General features: G+C 39.7%; 1 long non-coding RNA gene across 6 annotated transcripts in view; it reads left to right on the plus strand.

Moving 5' to 3' along the window:
- Positions 1–24,097, plus strand: part of LOC110256949 (uncharacterized) — an 879,371-nt gene that overhangs the window by 476,827 nt on the left and 378,447 nt on the right. For all 6 annotated transcript variants that reach the window (XR_014830183.1, XR_014830185.1, XR_014830186.1 and 3 more), the window contains one exon: positions 22,264–22,360. This is a non-coding gene — a long non-coding RNA (uncharacterized LOC110256949). The remainder of the gene's footprint in view (positions 1–22,263; positions 22,361–24,097) is intronic.

Raw genomic sequence — 24,097 nt, forward strand, 5'->3', positions numbered from 1 at the left:
TTTCCCTTGCTCTGTCCTTTATCTTTTTGTTCTCCCTCCCTCCCTCCATCAAGTACTCCTATTCAGTTAAGTCTGTTTTCAATAATTTGATAAATAGCTAAAAGTCATTTACATGACCATGAATGCAGACTTGAGTATTATTGCCCTCCTTTTTTTATACTATAAAAGAAAATTTGACGTTAGCAAGTAATATTTACTTGTTTTATAGGAAGAAGTTCTCTTCTCCTTCATACCTTCAGAAATCACTCAACTGTGGAAGGTCTGCCTCTAACCACAGATTGTAGGTTCTGCAGAGAAATTATCCTCTCCCACCACTAGATGCATAATACACATCACATCAGCAACTGTTTGTCCATGCTCCCTCTGTAGTAGGTATTACAACAAGCATTTTGTGTTGATCATTTCATTTAACCTTAGCAACCATGAAATACAGGCACTATTATTATCCCTCTATAAGCAATGAAGAAACTGAGAAACAGAAAGCTTAGATAACTTGGCCAAAGTCACGCAGCTAGTAAGTGGTAGAGGTGAGATTAAATGTGGGCCATCTAAAGGAGAGCTGTGCTCTTCACTACCATCGTTCCATCATTCCTCTCATCACAAACCTGCTGATTTTTTTTGCTTTGTAGGGCCTCACATGCAGCACATGGAAATTCCCAGGCTAGGGGTCAAATTGCAGCTGTGGCTGCTGGCCTACACCACAGCCACAACAACTCAGGATCTAGGCTGTGTCTGCTACCTACATACTGCACAGCTCATGGCAATGCTGGATCCTTAACCCACTGAGTGAAGCCAGGGATCTAACCTGCATCTTCATGGATCCTAGTTGGGTTCATTACCGCTGAGCCACAAACCCACTACATATTCACAGTGGCCCCTAACCTCTTCCTAGGAAAGAGGATGGACACTTGAGAAAAGTGAGAAAGTCTGAAGGTCAGAGCAGAAAAGACCTCAATGATTTTTACCTAATCCAGTCACTTTATGGAATACAAAAAGCAAAAGAGGATCAGGAATGCTCATTTATCCATTCAAGTCCACCCCGACTTCATGGGTGACTAGATTCTGTTTCTGCAAGTCTCTATCTACGGTAAGAGTTATAGGGATGAAGGCTCATTAAAGATTCATGTTCTATAGATAAATTTCCCTGCAGTCCTTTATTTAATTTGGGCTAGTGCATCTAGGGAATTGACTAATGTCACTGTAAGCATTAGAAGGCTTAGGATGCCAATTATGGGCAAAAAAGAAATCATTATTGATGAGGAGTTGGAAAAACTGAGCCCCAAATTGCATAGTGATACCCCGATGTCTCCAACTGCTATATTCCATCTGAATTGGTGATACTTTCAAAGCAAAGGCATCCTTGATGAAGATGCAAATTTCCCAGGTTGAATTGTAGAAGCAGTTAATATCCTAGGTGCCAGGATATAGCCACCAATGTGAATACTGCAGTTCATTTGAGCTCCAGAGGCCTGCTTTTTCTCTGAGATCTCTTGTGTTGCAGAAAAATGGGCTTCCTTTTTTTTCTCTCTTCCCCAAAGGCTCTTATGATGGGCATTTTTAATTAGGACACTTGTGATGCACAAGCGGGATCTACTCTTGACAGTTTCCTTCTCAACACATGTTTTCCCTCTCATTCATCCATCTTACTTGTCAGCCTCCTTTTTCCTTTGTGACTGTGTTTGAAATGCTGTCCCACACATCCTTCCATTACAGAAAGGAAATTTGACACCTGGGGAGGCAATATTTCCTCTTACTCTCTAACTGTGCGGAGGGCATGCTGGCTATTTCTCAAAATAGCACAGTCAGCAATCTTGAGAACATTAGTGTTTTGTAGAGGAAACCAAGGAGTTTTTTTTTCCTGATGAGATGCAAATTGTACATTCTATATCTCCCATCAGTGAGAGCATCATTTTGCCTTGAACAGTTACACAAGCACCTTCAAATCAATTAAGGGGCTGTGATGACACTGCTTTGATGTCCCCTTAGCTCCTGCCTTTAGTTATGTGTCTATTAAGAGCAGAAATAAAGGTGATTTTGCCAGTCAGAGGTGGAATTTCAAAAATCCTCGTGTTTCAAGTCCGATAAGGAATCATGAAATTTAGTGACTCTGTTTGCTCCATGGCTTTTTATCTTAACTAATATAGGGTTAAATTTTGAGTTCTGTGAGGACTGGAAGCATATCTTAGTCATTACTGGGGCGCTATGGTGCCTGGAGCAACGTCTTTGTCATAGTAGAATCGAGTTTATATACTGTTCAATTGTTTATTCATGTGCACAGCAAATATGTAATGAGGGTTGTGACACGCAGGCCCCATGCAAGGTGTGCTTCTAACTGAGGAGGACTTTGGTTTTCACCTAACATAACTCTTCCCTGTGGAGCCATTTGTTTAACAAAAATCGGAGATCACTTGCGATGTGCTGCAGTGTGTGCTGCACTGTGATGTGCAGAGATTAAAAAGGCATGGTTTCTGGTTTCAAGAGGCTTCGAGTCTAATGGAAGAAACTGAGTTCCAGAAAAGTCCAGGGTCATGACTACGGTTACATCACTACTACAGAGATCGGTACTTGACTTGGGTCTCCTTCCTCAGATACTTAATGCTCATTTGAAACATGGAACATTGAAGACTTGTGGGACTGGAAGGTCATCCTGCTCCTCTGGGATTCAAACTCTTCAACAATTGATGTAATACTTATTTGTCAAATTGAATATTCATGGTGTATTTGGACAAGGGCTAGAGCAGTTCAATTTATGCTTATGAACATTTATCAGATAAATTGATTTTAATTTTCTGCTTACTAAAGAGAACTGGACCTATTTTAGTGTGGTTTAAGTATAGGACAGATCTTAAGTAATGGCAGAATCAAATGGTTTATGTGGTGTAATTTGAGAGCTATGGAGAGCTCTTCTGAGTCTGAAAAAACAATCTCCTTCTTGCTATACTGGTGTGCCTCAGATTCTACCACAGGTATTGCTTTGGTTGTCAGCTTGAGGAGGGCAGGGCTGAAGGTAAATCTTAATGTAGGGGGAGTGGGTTAGGGAGGGAAAATGTGATCCAGAAAGGGTGGACACTGTCTACATCTCATTTAGAACATTGTAGGTACTCATCAATTGCTGCCCAAGTGATCGAGGATTTTAAGTGCAAGTCAAGGTATAATCAAAGTACTACTAAAGGTCATCAAAAAGTGACACTTTGAACATTGATGGATGGGTTGAGTTTTAGTAAGAAGAAATTAAGGGGGAAGAGCATGCTACAGAGAAGACATGTCACAAACATAGGATGAACTGATATCAAAGCAAGATGAAATTTATCCAAAGCAGTGGATAAATGTGTGGTCCAAGGACCCTGGGGGGTACCCACAGTATTTTCATGCTAATACTAAAATGCTATTTGCCTATTTCACTTTTATTCTCTTGTGAACATACAATGGAGTTTTCTAGAAGTTATATGTTGTGTGACATTTCAAGAGATTGCATGCAGAAGCAGATATGAGAACCTATCTGTCCACTATTAAACCACCTAATAGGGAGATTTGTAAAGGTGTAAGACAACACTGCTCTTTTCACTTAATCTAATTTTATTTCATAAAATAGTCTTTAATATTTAGTATAGTTTTTTCTAAATACATGTTATTTATTTTAGCATGTAGTACATTCATTTTTATTTAAAGCTTTGTGCTAAAATGTTTTAAAATTTTCTGTTTAATTTGTAGTGTGGTAAATACTGATAGATACAATCCACTTAACCACTTTCTCTGAGAGGGTGTACTGGCTATTTCTCAAAACAGCACTGTCAACAATATTGAGAATGGTGTTTTTTGTAAAGGAAAGCAATAATCTGGGGGGTCTTCAAGAGTCTTTACATGCATAAAGGGGTCCTGAGACTAAAATGTTTGAGAGTCACTGGTCTAGTCTGAGTTTAGGGTAAGGTACGTAGCATAGGGGGGACGTAAAGCTGGAAAGCCAGGTTAGGGTCTTGAATGACGCTAACAGAATGTAGATTTTATTTTGCAAATAATCACTGCAAAGAGGAGCTGTAGGAGGTTAGGGTGGTTGAGAATGGCATGATCAGAGCTGTGCCTTGGAGGACAAGCGTGTGAAGGACAGATTGGAGGAGGAAGAGAAGACAGAAATGCCTATGAAGAAGCTCTGGCAGTGTCCAAATAAAGTCCTGACCTGGACCAGGAGCAGGGGGAATGGAAAGGAGGTATTAGTGATATTACTGATCGCTTGAATTTAAGACTGGAGGAGGGATGGAAGATGATCCCACATTTTCTTGTCATATCAACAGAATCATCAGACACATCATTTGAAATCTTAAGGGCAATGCTCTGGTCTGGGTACTCTTGTTAAAATGCCAGGCCACCTGATGTAAGACCCCGACCCCAGTGATCCCTAGCTGTGTTGGGCAAGTCACCTCTTTTGTGCTTCACGCTCCTCATCAGAAATGTGGGTGATGATGTCAGTACCCACTTTGTTAGGGTTGAGGAGAAGAGGGTCATCACTCGTTAAGTGCTTGGAAAGGTGACGGGGGGCTCACTGTAAGTCCTTTATAAATGTTTAAGGAGAGGACAGGGTGTAGGAGAAAGGAAGACATGGACCTGAGCACCAGTGGTGTCTTGCCTGGGCAGGCATGGGTGCACAGGAAGGTGAGTTTACTGAGCTGTAATCATTAAACATGAGTGGGCTCCCCTAAACCAATGAACTTGGTTAATCTGACAGAGGGTGGGGTTGGAGGGAGTGGCTGTTGAGATTAAATCTTTTCAGAAGAAGTTCACTTTCATTTATTTAAATGTTTGCTGGACTTGAAGAACGGACTTGTGGTTGCCTAGGGGAGGGGGAGGGAGTGGGATGGACTGGGAATCTGGGGTGAATAGATGCAAACTAGTGCTTTTGGAATGGATAAGCAAAAAGATCCTGCTGTATAGCCCTGGGAACTATATCTAGTTACTTCTGATGGAGCTTGGTGGAAGGATAATGTGAGAAAAAGAATGTATATATGCTATGTGTGACTGGGTCACTTTGCTGTAGAGTAGAATATTGACCCGACGCTGTAAACCAACTACAATGGAAAACATAAAAAACATTTAAAAAAAATAAATGTTTGCTGGCAGTTTGGCTGTGTGCTTTAATTAACCTAAAATTAATTTCAAAGACCAGAGGGCTGTGTTCATCCGTGATCTGGGAGTGTGTGGGCAAACTGTCCGTGGGGAGTCGTAGGAAGCGTAGAGGGTACCGACTGGTGGCTTACTTGAAGTGGTCTTATGTTCTATAAATTCATGTGAATCTTGTATTTTATTCTATAACATATAAGAGTTTATTTTGGTATATCAAGATGTTTTAAATTAGTCACCATTAAGGAAAAATGATGCTTCAGAAAGAGGTTCTGTGTTGATTGAGCACCCCCAGCACAGTGCCACATACCCCCAGCAGTACCCTGATTTGAGCAGCACTGATTTAACCCAATTATATAGCCCCAATAGGGGGAAAGAAATTTCAACTCTCTGTATGCTTTAGTTCTTTGCAGGAGAAACAATGAATCATAAAGATTAATCGTGTCTTTTCTTGTGAGTTTAATAAATAATATCAGTTTACAGGCAGGATGAAAAGTTGATATATGTAATTAATGCTGAGTGAAAAATGCTACAGTCAAAGGTTTGTACAAAAGGCTGTCTTTTAAAATATATGGAGGGGGGTGCTTTTATTTTAAAATTCATGAAGACTTGAATTTAAGCTAAGCAACATTTTCTGCAAAGGTAATTGAAGACACCCCTTCTCCTGCTCCCCCAGTGCAGCCATCCCACCTCCAAAAGGAAAGGAATAAAGAAGCTCTACAAATAAACTAGCTTTTTGAATAGTGTTAAGTCCCAGGGAAAGGAATTTAACTTGGATTTCAATTATAAATAAATTTTCAAAAATTGGCTTGAATCGAGTTCCTCTCATACACAGGGGGAAATGCAGCAGTGTATAACAGACAGATCAGGGGGTCAGTCTTGATCATGTGATGAATCGTGGCATTCCAGATGGTGGAGGTACTGACACGTGTGTCTCCTGATAGGATGCAACATGAAGTAAGAAGCATTGCTTATCAATTGTTCTCGGAATACATGTTTTTTTAAAATTAAAAACAATTATTATTATTATTATTATTTTTTTTTTTGCCTTTTGTCTTTTTGTTGTTGTTGTTGTTGCTATTTCTTGGGCCGCTCCTGCGGCATATGGAAGTTCCCAGGCTAGGGGTTGAATCAGAGCTGTAGCCACCGGCCTACGCCAGAGCCACAGCAACGCGGGATCCGAGCCGCGTCTGCAACCTACACCACAGCTCACGGCAACGCCGGATCCTTAACCCACTGAGCAAGGGCAGGGACCGAACCCGCAACCTCATGGTTCCTAGTCAGATTCGTTAACCACTGCGCCACGACGGGAACTCTTAAAAACAATTATTAAAGTACAGATCACAGACATGGTGAGCAGACTTGTGGTTTCCAGGGGCAGGGGGGAGGGGATAGGATGGATGGGGAGTTTGGGGTTAGTTAATACATTTAGCAGTGGGGTTCTACTGTACAGCACAGGGAACATGTTCTTGAGTTAGAACATGATTGAAGATGGTATGAAAAAAGAAGAATGTGTGTTTGTATATATATGTGCATATATGTGTATATACACACATACATACATGTATCTATATCTATGCATGACTGGGTCACTTGCTATACTGCAGAAATTGAAGGAACATAGTAAATCAATTATACTTTAATAAAAAAAGTTTTTAAAGGTCTAGTTGATTTGCAATGTTGTGCCAGTTTCTGCTGTACAGCACAGTGACCCAGTCGTTCATATCCCTTTCTTCTATCATCCTTCAGAAAACATGTTTAACCTTAATCTAACCACACTTTTAGGCCTAACTTTTAGTTTCCAGGAGATACAAGAGCTGGAGGAACAAGTTAAAGGACAGCATAAGGAAACAAGCAGACAAGTCCAGAATAGTGAACATTCTGCAAGCCAACTGAATTGTCTTTTTAAGCTCTTAATGCAGAAAAAAATTTTTTTGTTGTTAAGGTGTGTGCATGTCTATGTGATTTGGGAACTGTTTCCAGGATCTTAATCAGATACTGGTTAGTAAAAATAAAAGAGCTTTAAATGTCAGTTAGGGAAACTTGACTGGATATTGAAGGAGAGTAGAGAATTATTGCTGGTTTTCTTCAGCTGGCTACTGGCACTGAGGTTATATAGGACATATACCTATTTTTAGGAGATGTATGCTAAAATATTTAAGCAATAAAGTATTATGACATCAACCACTTAGCTGCAAATAATTTAGCAATAAAACAGGAGAGATAAAGAAATGAGAGAAAGAAAGGGATCTTGCAAAAAATAGCAAAGCATTAACAAAGTAGTACATACACAGTCATCAAGACAGTGTGGTACTGGTACCAAAACAGACAGACAGACCAATGGAACAGAATAGAGAACCCAGAAATAAACCCAGACAACTATGGTAAATTAATCTTTGACAAAGGAGGCAAGAACATAAAATGGAAAAAGACAGTCTTTTCAGCAAGTATTGCTGGGAAACCTGGACAACTGCACACAAATCAGTGAGACTAGAACACACCCTCACACCATGCATGAAAATAAAATCAGAATGGCTGAAAGATTTAAATATAAGACAAGACACTATCAAACTCTTGGAAGACAACATAGGCAAAACATTCTCTGACATCAACCCTATGAATATTTTTCAGGTCAGTTTCCCAAAGCAACAGAAATAAAAGCAGAAATAAACCAATGGTACCTAATCAAACTGACAGGCTTTTTGTACAGCAAAGGACACCAAAAAGAAAACAAAAAGACAACTTACAGAATGGGAGAAAATAGTTTCAAATGATGCAACTGACAAGGGCCTAATCTCTAAAACATACAATTTATACGACTCAACAGCAAACAAGCCAACGACCCAATTGAAAAATGGGCAAAGGACCTGAAGAGACATTTCTCTGAGGAAGATAAACAGATGGCCAACAAGCACTTGAAACAATGCTCAACATCACTGATTATTAGAGAAATGCAAATCAAAACTACCAAGAGATACCACCTCACACCAGTTAGAATGGCCATCATTAAGAAATCCACAAATAAAATTGCTGGAGGGAGTGTGGAGAAAAGGGAACCCTGCTACACTGTTGGTGGGAATGTAAGCTGGTACAACCACTATGGAGAACAGTATGGAGGTACCTTGGAAATCTATACATAGAACTACCATATGACCCAGCAACCCCACTCTTGGGCATATATCCAGATAAAACTTCCCTTAAAAAAGACACATGCACCTGCATGTTTATTGCAGTACTATTCACAATAGCCAAGACATGGAAACAATGCAAATGTCCATGACAGATGATTGGATTCGGAAGATGTGGTATATATACACAATGGAATACTACTCAGCCATAAAAAGAATGAAATAATGCTATTTGCAGCAACATGTATGGAACTAGAGACTCTCATCCTGAGTGAAGTAAATCAGAAAGAGAAAGACAAATACCATATGATAACACTTTCATCTGGAATCTAATATATGGCACAAACGAACCTTTCCACAGAAGAGAAAATCATGAATTTTAAGAATAGAACTGTGGTTGCCAAGGGGTGGCGGGGGTGGGGAGTGGGGTGAATTGGGAGCTTAGGGTTAACAGATGCAAACTATTGCCTTTGGAATGGATTAGCAATGAGATCCTGCTGTATACCACTGGGAACTATGTCTAGTCACTTATGATGGAGCATGATAATGTACGAAAATAGAATGTGTAGATGTATGTGTAACTGGGTCACCGTGCTATACAATAGAAAAAAAATATATTGGGGAAATAACAATTTAAAAAAAAACAAAAAAAAGAAAATAGTGCATAGATAGTTGTTTATGGTACAGTTTTTTTATTCTTTGTGTATTTCGGTTTGCACATCCATCATGTGTTAAGCACTGTATTAAATGTTGGGAGATCATGGTAACAACAACAAATAGGACCTCCTTGCTCTCAATGAATTTCACTTTGGGTGAGAACACTGTTACATGGTAAGACATGAAAGTAAATGAATAATCATGTATTGCAGTATGTCACAAACTAAAAAAGAGAGCAAAGGGACCTAGTTTGGATATGGATGAGGTGCGTGACTGGAAAGTCCTTTCAGGGGAAGGAGGTTGTTTTAAAGAGGCTCTGTGGGATCGTTTGGCCCTTCAAAACCACTCTGACCACAGGCTTCTCTGTTTTCACTCTGTTCCTTCAGTACTTCCTTGGGCATCTCAGTAGCCTTTTACTTCCCCTGCATTAACCTTGGCATCTCGTTTCGATGGTAAGCAGTTTGAGGGAGGTCTCTGACTTACTCATCTCCACATTCCTGAAAGCCTTAGGTGACCCAGAAGTTAAATGCTTATTCAAATAAAAGCCTAATGGTTTTTGCAGCTCTTCACATCTTTGAAATTCCTTTCCTCTCTATCACCTCATTGGATGTGAACTTTAAAGTAACCTTGTGATGATTAATTGTATGTATTAAATTGGCTAGGTTATGGTGCCCAGTTTTTGGTCAAACCCTAATCTAGATGTTGCAGTGAAGGTATTTGTGGATATGGTGAAATTTATAATCTGTTAACTTTAAGTAAAGCAGATTACTCTCTCCATAACCAGGGTGGGTCTCATATCATCAGTTGGCAGGTCTCAAGAGCACATTGGCCTGAGGTTTTTCAGAGAAGTAATTCTGCCTTAAGACTGCGATGTAGAAATTCAGTCTGAGTTTCTAGCCTGTTGCGCTATGGGATTTGGACTCAAAACTGAGACATCAACAGTCATCCAACTTTCTAGACTGCTCACCTGCCTACAGATTCTGAACTTGCTGATCCCCACACTTGTATGAACCAATTCCTTAATCTTTCTCTCCTTCTGTAGATAGATGACTGATCGTTAGATGATAGACAGACAGACAGACAGATAGATAGATAGATAGATAGATAGATAGATCTCCTTAACCTACTAGTTTTATTTTTCCTGGAGAACCCTTACAAATATAAACCCTGAGTGATAAGAAGGACAGCCACTATTCCTACTTTACAGATGTCTAGAGAGTCACCGAGAGGTTAGGTCTTTATCCCAAGGCCCCATACTGGGTATGTAAGGCTAGACAGAAGCCAGGTTTCTCGCTTTCTAACTCAGGGCTTTAAAAATGGAAGCAGTTGCCTGATAAATGTCCATTCAGTTGTCAAGAGCTCAAGTATCTGTCTGGGAGTGATGTTTTAAAAACATTTTCTCTCTCCAGCACCACACTGGGGCTGGACGCTAAGCTGGGTGACACTGAAGGGCTTCAGAGACCCACACACATATTTAACAACCACTATTTCGATGGGCGTGCTTCAGAGCTCTATAAACCTTCACCTGAACAAAACTGTCGCCTCGCTGTAACTGTGTATGGGGATACCCGGCCATCAGCAAGCTGAAAGATTTTTATCCTGTGTAGTCAGTAATGAAAGCCTGGAGAGGATTTCTCTTGAGATAATTCCATTTTTGATGGATTTTCTTTGTTTACAATGAACTGGGGATGTACATATTGCAGCTTATCTTTGCTTGACCAAAATAACTAAACCACAATATCTGAAACAATAACTTAGGTATTATTTGAAGTCTGCTGGCCTGGACCTTGTCTGTGTTCATGCTAGGTGGAAAATTGAAGGAGATATAATTGCAACTTGTTGGCTCCCTTTACGGGGAGTTTGGAATTTCACAGGTACTGACAGGACTTTGCTCCACCAAGTCCTTGGATGGGAAGGTCCTTGGATGAGAAAAGACTTGGTCTTCTCCTGTGTTTCTTGGATGTCCAGGCTGAGCTGTCTCCTCTTGCCAAGGGGAGAGTTAGAGCTCATGACCTGTTAGACCTCACAACCCAAGGGTAGATTTAGATATAACTACATCCCTTTTCTGCTAAAAATATCATGAGTCTGAAATTCTTTGGGGAGGCTGCTACCTACAATGGAGATAGGGTGCCATATATAGCAAAGCTTCTGTGGTTTTGTACAAGCTCCTTTAGAGTCTCTGCCATATTTTGCTCCCCTATGAAATGGGACTAACTCTCTCTTCCCAAGTTATTAAAGAATTAAGAGACACAAAATATTAATTGGCTGACCTTTACCAAATGGAAAACTTGGATCAGCACTGGGTCAATCATTTGACATTCCTTATCTTGCTTAAATGTCAACAATAATGCCATGCAGGGAGGGGCTGTTTTTGATCCAGTTTTAAAGATGAGGAAGTGGTGCTCAGCTCAGCAGGTTAAGCATCTTTCCTTGGTCACTTGGTGAGTTGTCAGTGGATGGTACCCTATACTCAATCAGTGATTGAGAGATGCTTGCCAGCCACTGGGTGCTCAGAGCAGGTTGGTTTTCTCCTTTTTGCCTTTGGTCCCCACCTCCTTCCTTTTTTGCTCCTCTAAGGGTCTCTTATGTGGAAGTCCAACTAGAAAAAGTAGCAGAAGGGCAGAAGTGTTTTTACTCCACCTAATAGGCTTTTCCTGATGTTGGGCTGAAAGTAGCTAAGGATCCTTCCTTGCCAGGTACAGGGTGGGGTGGGAGGAGGGCGTGACTAATGCTAAGAGAAATAAAGTCATCTTGAGTTCTGTAAGTGCCGCTCTTGTTCTGGGGTCCTAAGAAACTATATATCTCCTGGAGGTAAGGGAGCAAGTCTGTTAACTTGCGGTAGACTCCTAGGTTTGATATTAAACAAATGATTTTTGATGAGGAAGTCGCAGTTTCCTCCAGTTGTCATCTGCCTTGTTCATTGCTTGTCTCGCTGTCCAGCTCAGCTTGTAGCGCTTTGTCAGTTCTCATGAAAGGCTTTCTTTCCTGGCAGTGAGAAAGTTTAGGGTCAAAAGAAGGACACAGTGCTGAGAATGTAAAAGCTCACGGGATTCGTTGAGTGATGAGACCCTCTTGAGCTCATAGAAAAATAAAAAGGCCTTTCTTGCGGTCAAACTTGAAATTTATTGAGACAAGTGGAAAACAAACACAGGAAAAATTATGCTGAAAGCATTATGCTTTCAGGCTTCCCATTCCACGGAATAAAAACCTCCATCAGCAAGGGGCAGGGGAAGATGAATTCTCCAGAGAATGGGATAGGAAGAAAGGAGCCACCTAGCATTTCTAGGAGAGGATTAAACCAGAAGGTAAACTGGAGATGCAAGCAATTGCTGTTGTCCTATTAAACCCACTGTGTTGAAGACATGGTGCTGAAGCGTTCAGCCAATGAAACAGCGAGTGTCTGCATAATGAGCAGTCAGCCCTACTCTGTACCTAGACATCGCATGTGCAGAGTAACAGTCTCCCAAGGGCATGGCTGGCTAATTGTCTGGAGCCTGGCTGAAGAGAGGAAGGATTATATTACATGCCTCGGCATATTATGTTAAGCGGAATGAATCCTGCTTCAGGGCCAATATTTTTGTTCAGTGATGCTTCTTGCCTTAGATCTCTCCCTGGTGGAGTTTATCTCCCTGAGGAAAGGTGGTGATTTTCAAGCTCTGAAGAGCAGTCCAGAGACTGTTAATCAGAACACTGGGGCACTTTTCTGTCTCAGGATAGAGATGTCTTTTAGAAAAAGGAGCACTGGACTGAGAGTCATTTGTGCTGTACTCTAGACCTGGCACTGCCATTCAGCAGGTGTTAGACTCAGGGTAAGTCAGTTGTAGTCACAAAAATGCCGCTTTCTAATCTATAAACGGAGGGAGAATGAAGGCTTTCTTCAAATTATAACCCACCAGAAAACCCAATGTGTACAACAGATGAATTCAGAGCAACTCTGGTTGAATAACAGCCAAGGAGCCGAGGACCATTGCTGGCCTTATCCTCTGCTCCTTCCCATTTTCCCTTTAAGTGGCTTCACCAAATCTTTAGGTCTCTCTCCATAGTTCCCAAAATAGCCTTCCATGCTAATCCTTCTAGAGATCATATAGCAGCAGGGTCAGGCGTTTATTACTGTGGTTTTAGATTGGTGCATGTTCTCAAATTTCAGTAGGAGAATGACCCTGAAGGTGATTTTACAAAGAGGATAGAAACATATGAGAGGATGGCTGTGTTCTGCAGTGACCCGTTTAAAAAGAAAAACCTGTCCCTCACTCTTCTGTGGAAATCTCTCTTGATTTCTGTTCAAATTAAACTACATTGAGACTCTGCTCTTGTGTGGGTCATGGTTATATCTTGTTGTTGGTTAAAAAAAAAAAAATCTCCCACGTTGGTCAGTTTCAAAAGGGACAGTGTGTGATGACAAAGGCCTATTTGGTAGGTGTTCTGTCCTGATTTGGAGAAGGGAAGGAGCAGTAGGAAGAAAGGAAAAAAAAAAAAAAAAAAAGCGGAGGTTTGTAGAAGGAATTGTGTAATATCTGGTTCTTAAGTTAAGACTCTCACTAGACCAAACTGTGAGGAGGAAAACAGGAAGCAGAGAGATGGACACATTTGAACTGTTGGTTTTTTGGTTTAAAGGATGTGTCTAAGTTAGGAAGAGATTTTATAGACTCATAAAGTATTGAAATTTTAAAGCTAGAAGGGATCAAAATGATTTTATCCCAAGAGTGGCTTTAGTTATTGAGAGAGGAGCTTTTCCTTTTTCTTTAAATGAATGTTCATATATAAGCAAAGGATTTTTTGATCTTTTGAATATCCGCTTAGGGAATGTTCTTCTTTGCAATATACATGAGGTTTTGAAATGACTGGCAAAGCCTTTCTGGGAAAGAAAATGTAAGACTATATTGGGTACACTGAGAAATTGAAATAATTATCCTAAATTTATTAAGATAAGTTCATTAATACTGGCATTATCAAAAATTGTTTTAGAGATCCCTAAAACAGACCTCAGTTAAACTGGAATCACTTAGGTGCTTTAGTGACAGTATTTTTATTAATTTTTTATTTGAAAAACAGAATGCAATCAATTAAGCCGTGTGTCTGGGAGAAAAGGTCACGTTTTTAGCAATTATTTTAACATAAAGAAGTGTTACATATAGAGTCACTGTCAATTACTAGAAATAATTACATATTTTCTTGGGTAATTTCATGGTAATTAAAGTGTCACTGAAGCATAAGATGCTTTGTTAATGAAAAGATTAAAAAACCTCACGAGTTTATCGTATTTTGTTGAAATGTGGTTCAATGTTTATTATCATAATTTCTGATTGTTATTGCATAAACTTGAATGGTATTAATGCACAAATCACGCGTGTAAGCCGAATAATAGCTCACGCAGTAAAAAATACATCACATGAGGTGGTTCAATAGCAATCAAAATTATGATAATAAACAGTCAACCGTGTTTCAACAAAGAAAGAACAAAAACACTCTTAAAATATGTTTCTCTTGATTTTCAAAGAATCTATGACACTAATTACAAAAAAATTACTGAAGAGAAAAAAAAATACCATACTGTTTCCAAACACTCTATACTGAGGAGCATAAACATTTAAAACTGTAAACAGAATTTTTACGAATAAAAGGATTTCAAAAATGTCCAAAAGACTTTTTGAGTAAAATTTTCACATCTGGTGTATTACAGAAAAGACAACATACTGTTTTCTGTTTTGAACCTAATAATGTTAACCCATCCTTAGCTAGACAAGGGGTTTTACTTGTTACTTTAGAAGGAGGAGGTGGATTTAAATGGATTGATAGTTTTATTTCCCAACCTTCTTGTGACCAGTAGAGGTGTGAAATGAGAAAGTAAATAGGTTAGTGTGCTCTTCTTGTTTCCAGATGCTTCCTGGGAGAAGGAGAAACTCAGGCCAGTTGATTGAGCTGCTCAAGGAGACTGAACCTAAGATGGGATGTAAGAGATACATTTCAGAGATGGAAAAATTAGGAGCTGGTGCAATGGTGAGCTAGAGTTGGATTTTAGAGAAGATTTCACAAGGGTAAATTTTGGTGCTTTTTTTTTTTTTTTTTGTCTTTTTAAGGCCTCACCTGCGGCATATGGAGGTTCCCAGGCTAGGGGTCTAATTGGAACTGTAGCTGCCAGCCTACACCACAGCCCCAGCAACTCTGGATCCGAGCCACATCTGTGATCTACACCACAGCTCACGGCAGCGCCAGATCCTTCACCCACTGAGTGAGGCCAGGGCTGCATTCTCATGGATACTAGTCAGATTCAGTTCTGCCGCGCCACAACTGTAACTACTTGTGCATCTCTTTTTTTTTTTTTCCCCACTGTACAGCAAGGGGATCAAGTTATCCTTACAAGTATACACTACAATTGCATCTCTTTTTAACTCTACTTTTGGTGACTTCCCTTTTGGAAGCTTGAAATCACCTGTGGTAGGAGTATTTACACCATGGAAATTGGCAACACTACCAATCAGAGCATTTTTTTGCGGGGGTGGAGTGGTTATTCAGCATGGGAGGAGAAATGGATGGTGATTTGAAAGTCACAGCAATCAAAATAGTGACCACTATAGAGATTAATTAGATCATGTCAAACAAGGCAAAGATTTACACTTATTCACCTTGTTAAAAATGACCCCTGGTCTGATCTACAATACAAAGCTTGAATAAATTTGGAAAATCTGGTCCAGTGCTTCTGGTCTGCCTCTTTACCATTCACATAAAAACTTCCAACAATCATGTGAAGTGTCCCCTTCTCCCCCAGTAGAGGCCCATTCATCTTCCCTTCAAAAAGCCAAATGAAACGGATGCTCTACTCAGGCACTTTTGTAGGATGGGACCTGTGCTCATGGTGACCTGACAGTCCTGGTGATTTTCCAAGGAGTCCTCACCATCTAGTGAAAGCTCAGGCACCGTATGATGTATAAGACACCTCACGGTCTGGACCTTCAGGTTCTCTGTGCATGCCTGCTCCCAATTCTCCATCCCACTTCCCTCTCACTCTCTTGTGTTTGTTGGCTGTGTGCATATCTCAGTGCTTCTGCCAAAAGAGCTCTTCCTCTTCTTTGCCCCCTGTCTAATCCTCCAGCTCACCTAGAATCACAAAAAAACCTTTCCCCACAATAGCTCGCCTTTTCCACACCATTCTTTACCTGTCATACCTCCAAGCACAGGGGATCTTTATTTTGTGGTAATTCAGTAGATATTTTTGAAAAGTTTGAAAAGTGCACCCCACATCCTATAGCCAAGTGTTGCCATTAACCTTGGAACAAGTCTGGGGAGTTAGTATTTTCATAAGTGAAAGGATGAGGGGGAAAGTGAAGAAGAAAGGATGACGATTCAGGATCAGGTTGTACTTGAAGTTCTTAGAACTCGTAAACTTGGGATTAATATTTGTGCTTAGATTAGTTGACCTTAGAGTTTTCTGCTGTAAAAATGCTGGTCTAAGATCATTAACACATTTTCTGGTTTGTAGCCAAGAACTGAATCTTGGAGAGCTTAATTTACTTTTTGTCTAATTGTCAAGGGATGGAAGGCTAATAGGACCATCTGGGAGAATGCGTTAAGAGCATCTTAGCATATTTGCAATCCTAGTTCTTTATTCCAAGCCCTCCCATTTTTCATCTTCCTATGACCACGTTATGATTTATTAATAAACATTTACATTTTCCAAGTGGGGATATTTAAATAAAACTTTCATTGAGATGTCATCTTTATAAAATTGTGGGTTTTGTTCATTTATTTTTTTCTTGAGAAGTTAGTTGATTATTTTTTTCTTGTTATGGTTACTCCAGCTTTTAAAATAAAATGATCTAATTCTGGACAGAGGGTATTAGAGAGATTTGCATAGGGTTTTGAAGTTGCTAGGCCCACATCTGAACATCTTATCACTTCCCTCTCTCATCTCCTTGTGTTGTCAAACTTCCCTGAAAGCCGATTTGTGAACCTGGAGAGTCTTGTTTTCATATTGCTGGGGGGGTGGGGAGAGGGGCAGCAGTGTTTTAAACATTTCTGTCTCCTCATTTTGCTCAAATGTGTTTCTCTTGGCAGGAATCCTAACCTGGCTGGATTCACTTTGGTGTGGGTGTGACCCTGGTTTTCCTCTAGCCAATATTTTCCGTGGCCATGCCAGTCTGGACAGCCAAACTCTCTCGCCGACCAAAGATCATACAAAGGCCAGGACAAGTGCTCAAGGCGCTTTCCTGAGATGATGATTTAAATTATCATGCTCTCCTGGGGGCCTTGAGAAATAGGCCACTCTCTGATCATTTTTGAGCACTTGCCAGCTTGCCTGAAATATGAGGAGAGGGAGATGTGTCTGCTTTTCTAATTAGTTTTTTCCTCCACTAAGTCATATCCCCTTCCTTTTAAGTGACAGAAAACATTAGAGTTCTTAAGAGATGTCTATTTTCCAGTGGGGCTTACATCATCGTTTTATCTAATTATTTCTCAATTACGAATAATAATTAAACCAAATGGTGATGCAAACTAGTGTGGTAACAATATATCTTTTTAGAAGAGCTCCCCAAAGGAGTTATAGAACCCCAGGGTTGAACATTCTTTGTTCAGTCTCAAAGGTCAGTCTTGAAGAATGCAAAAGTTGCAAGTCTTGGTTTTTAAATCACATCTGATGCCCCTTGTTCCTGACCCGAGAGAGAAGACAGATGAATTCAGTCTTCACTTGTTTTTGACACCTCAGTAGTGTTTTAGTGGTTGCAGTAAACACAGGCTTGCTGCAGAAGGAGAACTTGTTAACTGAGTCACTATTAATGGACAGTATCCACAGATTCTTACCCTGGAGTCAGGAGACCTGGATCTAGAGTGACTGTGCATCTGAATTTGCCAGAGACAGTCTTGGTGGTTGCCTCTTGTCTTGGCATTATTATTGGCTCTTGGCCCTTTTCATGTCAAAAGTATCCTATTTCAAATTCTTTTACAAATTACTAGGTGGACAAATGATATGAGATTCAACTTAGATCTTCTTTATTGATACCTAAGATTCTAAGTCTTAAATCAAGTTGTCCAAGTGGTATTCCTCAATCTCAATTACATTAAGATCAAATAAGGGATTAATAAATGAAAATATACCTTTTTTGGGACAGCCCTATGTGTGCAAGGTAAATTTGTAGTGCTTCTGGAAGAAAGAGAATGTCTTTAAGCGCTTATATAGGCAAGTATTTTTTTAAATGAGACTTCATAAAATTTAAGAACTTTCTGCACTTCAAAGACACAATTAAAAAAATGAAAAGCCACACACAGGGAGAGAATATTCATAATACATTTAGCTAGCAAAAAGTGCTTATTCAGAATATGTAAAGAACCTTTAGGAACCAGTGATAAAAAGACAACCCAATTTTTTTTAAAAAAGGTCAAAAACTTAAAAACCCCAGAAAAGATATTAGAATGACAAATATGTATATGAAAAGGTGTTTAACATCAAGGAAGTGGAAATTAAGACCATAAGGTATTTTTTTAATTTTGATACTATTTTGAACCTATTGTTAGTATTTAAAATACATACTGACATCACCAAGTGCTAGTGAAAAGCTGACACACTCATATTTAGCTGGTGGGAATTTAAAAGAGTGAAGCCACTTGGGGAAATTTATTGACAGTGTCTTGTAAAGTTAGATGTGCACTTACACCTAGCAATTCTATTCATAAGTATTTATCCAACAGAAGATAAAAGAGAGGACCACAAAGGAGCTTGAACACTGATACTGATAACAGCTTTATTCATAGTAGCTCCAAACTGGAGACAGTTACACAGATAGATTCTCTACATGGAATGGATAAAGGAATAGTGACATAGCCACATGAAAACCCATGCAGCAATGAAAAAAATTAACTTCAATTATATGTAACAACATGGATGCATCTCTTAGATACTACGTTGAGAGAAAGAAGCCAGATACAGAAAGGTACATAATATATGATTCCATTCATATGAGGCTCTAGTATAGGTAATAGTGATGAATGGTGATAGAAATTAGATAATTGGTTGTCTGGGGTGGGTCTGTGTACTGGAAGGGAGACTATTCAATGGAGAAAGGGTGAAGAAACTTTCCAGATGAAGAAAATATTTACTATCTTTTTCTTGGTGGTCTATACATGATGTGTGTAGACATATATAGAAATTGTTAGTATACACTTGAGGTATGCATGTCCTTTATGCAAATTATATTTCAATACAATACTTTAAAGATAAGTTATAATGCTTGTCCATTTATCAAGCATATTCTCACACAATAATGTTTTTCAAATATTTCTAAGCATCACCATTTTTTCTTTAAACATAATTTTCCGTGAAATTCCAATATAACTAGTAAAAGCAGAATTTCTGGAGTTGAAACTAGGAGCGAGTTCTGAAGTCCTACATGCCTGCTCTTTACTGCCCATCTGGCTCTGCACCCCATTCTTTTAACAACTCTATGATGGAAGGGCTACTTTTAAAAATTCTATCAGTTATACAGATGAAGAGACTGATGCTCGAAGTTGTGACTTGCCTAGGGTTACATGGTTACTAATAATATGACAAGGACCAGAAAGTCATGGCTTCCGACCCATGATCTGTACCTTGCCCTCTTTGAATGTCTGCCAAGTTTAAAGCAGTCTCCCAAATGTTGTGAGGAATATAAAGGAATCTAAAAATACTCCCAGCTGCTGATGAGTTTAGAGTCCCCTGGGAGAGGTGAGATATATATGTACACCTTGAGTAAGCAGAGAGGCGGGGGGACCAGCGTTCAGCATCCTGCTCAAACCTCATCTGGCTGTAGGCATCCTGTCCCATCAATGGGAAATACCTAGAGGTGAGAAACCACCACTCATCAGCACACAGGTGACCTTTCTGGTCATTTCAGTAACTCCAGCAACTGGGTTGGTACTGTGTTTTTCTCTCCAGATTGTTGATTTTTGTGGATTCTTCCTAGGAGATGGACATGGGACAGAGTTGGTCAAGGTTATCCTACATTTCTTTTTGCTGTATGGTTTTAACCAACAGCTTCACAGTTTCAGGTTTTCATTTTGATGTGGCCATCACTCACCATTGCTGAAAACCCTCTTATTTCCCCATTTATAGTAGGACCACATCAAAAACACTGACTTTGGTATTTTCAGATCAGTTGATGCTGACGTTTCCTCTCAGAAATGTCCTACTCATACATCTTTGCATTTCCTATCTTGTAGCAGCTGGTGTGATTCATTTATTTATCTTCAAGTTCAATTTGTGATACAGTTAGAAGAGACTGTCAGCAAGGGAGAGTCAAATGGAGAGTTTATTTTTTTTTCCCCCAGTGGGTAAATACTAGACAAGAAGGGGGTCAGCTGGTGGGGTGCTTATTGGATTTATTTGGTTTATTTTTTTCTTAAAGTCCTTCCCTCTGAGAGGACAAAGTTCTCCTTTTCTTTTTAAGTGCAAAGCCCAAAGTGGGAAAATTTGAAATTTGATTTAAATTTTTTTGATGTGAAAGAGACTAAAGAAAAACAGTGATGCTGTGAATTTTCTCTAATTTCAATGGGGAAGAGATTGGAATTCCCATGAGGGGGCTGATTGTTGAGATTCATATTTATTTATTTTTTATCTGTCACTGGGGATATGCTGATTTTGATGGATAAAACACAGAATTAGGAGCTCAGCAAACACACGTGGGACTGGGCCATGAGAGGATGAGAAGCTGAAGCCAGTGATCACCAAGAGAGTGAGGATGGCTTACAAGGCCAAGTGCAAATCCCCTGCCTCAACTATTGCCCTTATCGGGCCTTTGTTGGCTTTATATTTCCTCCATTAGAAATATTTCATGAGTTGTGTCCAAGTTATGCAAAAAGAAAAAGAAACAGAAAAACCCAAACAAAAAATAATGTGAAGAAAAACTCCTGTGGTCAGAATAGTTTGGGAAAACTGGAATGAACAAAAGAAAAATTGATGTCTTTATTGAAAGATTTCCCTCGACCTGAAATAGGATTTTGTACATTATGAATCTCTAAGAAGAACTGTAGAGTTAGCTATATAAAGAGGCCTAACCTTGGTGAGAAGAGGATTTTACCCATTTAGCTCCCTACATCTTAGGAGGCTGACCTCAAAAGGAAATAAAAGCTTGGATGAAAGCATTAAAAAAGCTGGCTAGGAGTTCCTGTCGTGGCAGAGCAGAAGTGACTCTGACTAGGAACCATGAGATTGTGGGTTTGATCCCTGGCCGCATTCAGTGGGTTAAGGATCTGGCGTTGCTGAGAGCTGTGGTGTAGGTCGAAGACGTGGCTCGGATCTGGCATTGCCGTCGCTGTGGCGTAGGTGGGCAGCTACAGCTGTGATGCGACCCCTAGCCTGGGAACGTCCATAGGCTGTGGGTGCGGCCCTAAAAAGACAAAAAAGCAAAAAGCAAAAAGCTGGCGAAAAGGCAAATCAGAACAGGATCGTGATAATATTTGAAGCCATTAAGCACCGACTTAACTCCTTAGTTTAAATTAGTTTATCGTATTAACTGCAAGTGCTTTGTAAAACTCCTGTGGCAAAGAGATTGGACTGAAATAAAATATCACAGGGAAGTTAGACAATGAAAGGCAAACATCATGATATCACTTATGTGTGGAATCTAAAAAAGAGGATGTAAATGAACCAACTTGCCAAACGGAAACAGACTCACAGACTTTAAAAAAAAAATTATGGTTACCAAAGGGGGCTGGGCGGTGGGTAGGGAGGGTTTGGGGGTTTGAGCCTGGCATATGCACGCTGAGGCACATGGAATGATTGTCCAATGGGGACCTGCTATACAGCACAAGGAACTCTACCCAATATTCTGTGACAGTCTATGTGGGGAAAGAATCTGAAAGAATGGATATGTGTACATGTATAACTGAATCACTTAGCTATACAGCAGAACTTATCAGAACCTTGTCAATCAACTATACTTCAATAAAACTTTAAAAAATGAAAAAAAAAATTATCACAGGGGCCATCACGGAGGCTATCAGTGATCTAACCAGAAGGCAAGGAAGAGATGATGGATTGATAAAAGAGGCCATGTTTCCGAATTTTAAATATTGACTCTTACTAGCTTCAATCCATGTAGCACATATCAGCCTAAAACCAAATAAGAGAAAAGAGATGTTCAATCAATTGACTTAAACACAAGAGTCATAGAAATCAGATTCTAACATGTCTATATTAATTAAAGCATAACATCAAATAAATGATTGCCAGCAACAAGTGGAGATGCTGTTTAAAATTTTCTCAGCATGCAATTTTTTTTTTTTTTTTTTTTTGTTGTTGTTGTTGTATGGAGAACTGACCTTGAAATTCAAGGTTTAGCTGGTTTATTTTGACACTACCAGTGACACCAAACCTATCTCCTTTCATTTCTTTGCACAGTTAAGTGAGATTGCCCTGTCTCTACTGCAGTTAAATGAAACCACCGGATTGATTTCTGGCCAGTCCAGCGTGGGCATAAACTCCACCTGCAGTCCCGGTATGTACAGAAAGTCCTACATGGTCCTCCTTTTCTCAACCCTCGCATCTGCCAGGGGTTTGCTCCCAGGGCAACAAGAATGCAGAGCCCTGTCATTGAAGCAACCTGGGTTCCTGAGTCCGCATTTGGACTCAGGTCACACAAGCATTCAGACAGGACTTTGTCCAGGTTAGACCATTATTTTTATTTTGCTAGGTCACTGAGATTTTGATTTTGTTTTTGTTAGCCCATCTCACGGTAACTGCCCAGGCTAGCAGGAATCTGGGGAGTAAGAGCATGTTTTACTTGTGGAAGCTGAGTCTAGAGTAAGTTACTGGTCGTAACTCATTCTTTCCATATTGACTCTAACAGGAAGCACCTTGTGTTGCTCCTGCCTTATCCCACGGAAACTGCGTTAAAATCGGATTATGTAAGATCAGCTTTAAAACGTTTCAGCTTTAGAGAGACCAGGGGAGGTATGAGAATATCTCCCCTGGTCTCCTGCGTGTCTCTCCTTCTGCTGAATTGAAAGTGGCCATCCTAAACTGAAATGCTCCTATTCCACTGGGGTATGTTTGGGGTCATATGGAAGCATATGTGGCTGTGGGAATCCGTTTCCCCAGCCATGGAGTGTAGAACCACCCCTCAGAGGATGCAGCCTGAGCAGAACCCAGCCAGATCTGCTGACCTAGTGACCTTGCTCCTCATATTTACACCCATTGGCCCTCAGCCCAGCCCTGCACAGCTGGCCGAAACAGTCTTCAGTACTTGAGGAACTCCTCCCAAGAGGATTTCATGAACGTAGGAGCTGGTCAGAAAAGAAAGATGAAATTAATGGCAACTGTGCTTAGGAATTAAATGAATTTTCTGAACTAGGAACTTCAACAAGCATGATGGGACTCAGTCTCCTAACAGTCAGCATGAAGAGGGTTAGACAATATTTGCTTGCGTGTTTGCATCTGGTGAAAGTCTCATTTGATAAGAATATATGTATGTATTTGAGTCTAAGTGTGAATGGCTCCTTTTGGGAAGTAAATACTGTAGTTCATTCCCAGAGGAATCATAAATCCAAGTCTTTTTTTTAATAGCCAATGGCAAATTTCAATTGACAATTAGGCTATTTTGAAATATGTTAAGAGGTGACCCTATAAATAGGGATAGATTTAGGTTTTGTAAGCCTGGAAGTTTACATAATTTTAAGACTTTCTTTAAAAAATGAATACAAAGTTAGATATGAAAGTAAATTTAGATTGAGAGATGAAATCACAGTAAGTTACAAATTTTTAAAGTTGACTGCCATAAAAATCACAAAGTCCAGAAACATAGGTTTCTTAGTAGACTTGCTAAACATACTTCTCTAGTACTTTTTCTTATATTTTTGGTGGCAAACTCTTTGGTCATCTTGTTTTTTGATAATGAGTTTGTAATATTTTCTGTATAAAAAACAAAAAGGTAACTCAGTCTCTTCTTTAGCTAATTTAGTACTAATGGTTTAGAAGCTCATACTTTTTATTGGTAATTTTATGCAAATGACTTAAACTTATTAAATTTGGGAAAATGTCTCTATCAATATTCCTTTCACCCGTGAGCTGTTAACAATTTGAAAAAAAAATTTCTCCGTAGACTAACTTCTGGCTCCCTACTTTTGACTTTTGTTTCTTGCCACTACCCACTACCCACATCCTTCTGGTGCCAGTGTCATAGCATGACATGACCTCTGGCCCTACATCTTTGTGTCGTGACACAGGATGAGTTGGC

The sequence above is a fragment of the Sus scrofa genome, chromosome 15 (genome assembly GCF_054392235.1).
Source record: "Sus scrofa isolate SSC_HxYL_T2T_F1_AM1 chromosome 15, Sscrofa_HxYL_maternal_Yorkshire_Landrace_v2.0, whole genome shotgun sequence".
In the NCBI taxonomy this organism is placed as follows: Eukaryota; Metazoa; Chordata; class Mammalia; order Artiodactyla; family Suidae; genus Sus; species Sus scrofa.